Source organism: Myotis davidii, unplaced genomic scaffold, assembly GCF_000327345.1.
Source record: "Myotis davidii unplaced genomic scaffold, ASM32734v1 scaffold38, whole genome shotgun sequence".
In the NCBI taxonomy this organism is placed as follows: domain Eukaryota; kingdom Metazoa; phylum Chordata; class Mammalia; order Chiroptera; family Vespertilionidae; genus Myotis; species Myotis davidii.
In genome coordinates, this window is record NW_006291383.1 from 417,400 (window position 1) to 421,782 (window position 4,383).

Sequence of the window (4,383 nt, forward strand, 5' to 3'; positions counted from 1 at the left end):
TAAAACCCCTTCAAAAAACAGATCTCTCATGATATTAAATTTGTGCTGATCTGTGTGTCAATAGATTAACCATCTGGGCTGTAGCTACATGATTGAATTTTCTTGAGTTTTGACAAGTCAAAAAATTGTGTTTACTGAAGACCCCACCTCATTGTTGCTTCTTGTGCTAGTCAGAGACTTAGAGTAATAAGTATTGGTGAGAGAGGAGAGGGAAGGTCTGAAGGCACCTCTTCTGTTGGTATTCTCAACACACTTTCCTTCCTAGGCTATGCTGCTGCCTATTTATTTGATCTGTTTGCCTTTGGATAGATAGTCTTTAATGTCTTATATTCACATAATCTCGTGTACTGATATTTGATTTTTCTTTTATTAGAAAACACATTGTTTATAATGGCTACTTTGTAATAATTTTTAGTTACTGTCCAGAGATTACCCCCTCCCCCAGAATCAAATATTACCTTTGGATATGTAAGCTTTTACTATCTGAATCAGTTCCTCATATTATAATTAGCATTGAAAGGTCACCTTTACAAAGTTCCACTGAAGTATAAATCCTATGTTAATGTTATAAAGCAATTGGTGTAAGAGATTCAAGTAAAATAAAAGCAATGGCTGATAGAAGACAAATACTGAACCATCCCTTGTAGCTATTTAAAAATGTTTTAAAATTATACACACTTAGCTTAAAAATTCAAATACACACGAGTATAAGGTGAAAAGTAAAAGCCCCTTTATCCTACCTAACTTCTAGCTCCACTTCTTACTACAGCACAAATATGGAAGCTATTAGCTAGATATGGCTAAATTAATCCTAAAATTTAAAAATTCAGTTCCCCACACTAGCTGTATTTCAGTCGCTCAATTACCACATGGTGTTGGAGGCTACCATTTTGCTCATTGGTTACTGTTCTACAATAACTATAATTAGGCAGTAGCATATATACAGGATGTCCAAAAAATGTATACATACTTTAACAGCTAATAGTTCAATTTTCAAAATGAAATGTTAATAAACACTGCCTTTATGATTACTCAGTGTGTGTATACACTTTTTGGGACACCCTGTATATGTATGTTTTATTATTATAAATTATACAAATTATATATTATGGATACAAGTCTCTTATCAGATAGGATTTTCAAAACTTTCCTCCCATGCTATGGCTTATCTTTTTACTTTCTCGATAACATCCTTTAAAGCACAAAATTTAATTTTGAGCTGGGACCGGTTTGGCTCAGTGGAGAGAGTGTCAGCCTGCGGACTGAAGGGTCCCAGGTTCGATTCTGGTCGGGGGCATGTGCCTTGGTTGGGGGCGCGTCCTCAGTGGGGGGTGTGCAGGAAGCGGCTGATCGATGTTTCTCTCTCATTGATGTTTCTAGCTCTCTGTCCCTCTCCCTTCCTCTCTGTAAAAAATCAGTAAAATATATTTTTAAAAAATTTAATTTTGAAACAGTCCAATTTTTGTCCTTTGTTACTAGTGCTTTTGATGTTGTTCTAAGAAACTATCACTTAGCTCAAAGTCACAAATATTTACTTCTGTTTCTTGTAAGAGTTTTATAGTTTTAACTCTTATATTTAGGTGTATGATCCATTTTGAATTAAAATTTGTAGGTATAAGGTGAAACTCCATTATACCTACCATTGACACATGGTTATGTAGTTTTCCTGACTGTTGAAAAGACAACTCTTTTCCACTGAATGGGATTGATACCGTTGTCAAAAAATAAATTCATAAATGTATGAATTTATTTCTAAACTCTAGGTTATATTTTATATTCCCTTGACCTATACATCTATCTTTATGCCAATACTAAACTGTCTTGATTACTGTAGCTTTGCAATAAGTTTTAAAATTGGTGTGTTTTTCAACTTTCTTTTTAAAAGTTGTTTTGGTTATGGGTCCCTTGTATTTCTGTCTGAATTTTATCATTAACTTGTCAATTTCTGCAAAAAAGAGCCAGTTGGGATTTTGATGGGAATTGAATCTGTAGACCAATTTGGGCAACACTTCCATCTTAACAATGTTAAGTCTTCCAATCCATGAACAAAGATGTTTTCCCATTTTTTTTTGGTCTTCTTTGATTTCTTCATTATTCATAGTGATGCTACTATAAATTGAATTTTTTTAAAAAAAGTCTCAATTTCAGAATGTTCATTGCTAGTATAGAAATAAAACTGGAGAGTCACCACGTTGCTTTCAAACATCCTGCTCACTGGTACACCAGGGGTCGCTAGACAAAAAAACTTGCATCCAGATCGGGACTGAAACACATTATGTGGGTGATTAAGCTCAAGAAGTCTGATCACTGGATGCATGGAGTCTGGCAGGATGGCTTCCCCAAGAGCATGCCAAAGGATGCGCAGATGATGGTACAAACCCTGAAGGATTATGGGGATTATAGAATATGAGCCAAGGGTTATCAATCAGATGTTGGCATTTACTTATCTTCCAATAAGTGACCAGAATTCTAAATGATGCAAAAATTCCTTCGAGCCATGCTAAGAAAGCTGCTATTGATGCAGCTGATGTGCAATTGGCAACCCAGTGTCCTCCCCCAATAAATTTTTCATTGGATATTGCAAGGCAACAAAATCAAACCCTTTGCCATTGATCAAGCCACATTCAGGCCCTAGATTGCCACCTGACAGATACTGCCTGGCTGTTCCGAACTATAGACCTAAGTCTTTACAAAAAATAGGCATCTACTTCTGCAGAAAGAATAACAGTTACACAGTTAAGCGTTGGTTAGTTACTAGAAGACCAACTACTCTCACACTTGGCACATCAACCCTACAAATCATGTCAGTTTCAACTAAAGCAGGGACTCCAATGTCCCTCACAGGACAAAGGTTTACAGTACAGATGCCCACTTCATAGTCCCTAGCTGTAAAAGCATCAATTCCTGTAAGATCAGCAGTTCAGAATGCCCTAATTAATCTATCAACTGTGTCCAAAATCATTCTTATTACCACTAACATGATGTCATCACAAAATATTGCCAATGAATCATCAAATGCATTTAAAAGAAAACATGAAGATGATAACTTGCAATCTGGCCTTGATGTATGTAACATGTGGCCTTGAACCCACTGTACTGAGATTAAACATGCATGTTGGATGTTTTCAAGTTGTTTTAGAAAACTTTAACAGCATTTAATAAGTAAATATAGTTATCAGTGTTTAATTGAGATGTGTTTTAATAGAATTTACGTTTTTTTAATCAGCCTTTAACTGTAAAAAAATAAAGTTGTCATTCATAAAACGGATTTTTGTATATTGATCGTATATCTACCCTATAACCTGTTGAACTCATTTTAATTTTTTTTATGTTACCTGGTATACAGTGAATATCTTGGTTTACAGCCTAATTAGATAACAAACAATTGCAAAGTGAGTGAACTCATTGTTTTAAAATAAACTCTTTAGGATTCCTATATAATGTCATTTGTAAATACGTTTAGTTTTCCTTCTTTTCCAGTATGCTTGCCTTTTATTTCTCTTGCCTAATTACCATGGTTGGAACCTCAAGTACAATGTTAAATAGGAGCGGTGAGAGAGAACATCCTTGTGTTCTTCCTGATCTTAGGAGGAGAGCATTCAACATTCAGTCTGCTGCCATGAAGTATGATCTTAGGTGTGGGTTTCTGATAGATGCCTTTTATTTTTATTTATTTTTTTAAAAAAATATATTTTATTGAGTTTTTACAGAGAGGAAGGGAGAGAGACAGAGAGTCAGAAACATCGATGAGAGAGAAACATCGACCAGCTGCCTCATGCACACTCCCCACTGGGGATGTGCCCGCAACCCAGGTACATGCCCTTAATCAAACGTGGGACCTTTCAGCAGGCCGACGCTCCATCCACTGAGCCAAACCGGTCTTGGCTGATAGATGCCTTTTATCATATTGAGGAAGTTTCCTTTCATTCCTAGCTGTTGACTAAGTTTATCATGAAAGGGTGTTGAATTTTATCAAATGTTTTTCCTGCATCTATCAAGATAATAATGGCATTTTTGTCCTTTATGAACATGGCACAATTGATACTCATTATTCACAATTCTGAATTTTGAATTTGCCAATTTATTTGTAATCCCAAAATCAGTATTTGAAGCACTTTTTTGATCACTCAGACATGTACAGACCAGTGAAGATTTTTTTTTTGACCCAGGAAATGCTTTAATTCGTCCCTGCAGTATGGGAGGCAGGCACCAAGGACTGCCTTGAGAAGACCTGGGGAGCCCGCCTTCTCAGCACGGCGAGAGCCAGGACAGCACCCGCCACCCCAAACAGAACTGGTTCAGAGTTCCCACGAAGTGGGTCCAACACACTGGCTCGATGAGTGGGGAGCTAGGTCCAAGGCCAGCAGGAAGGATGTGCTTTGG

At 36.6% G+C, this 4,383-nt stretch overlaps 1 pseudogene; it reads left to right on the plus strand.

Annotated features, from left to right (window-relative positions):
• The first annotated feature begins 1,441 nt into the window (after positions 1-1,441).
• LOC102754255 lies at positions 1,442-3,413 on the plus strand (annotated as a pseudogene).
• The last annotated feature ends 970 nt before the right edge of the window (positions 3,414-4,383 follow it).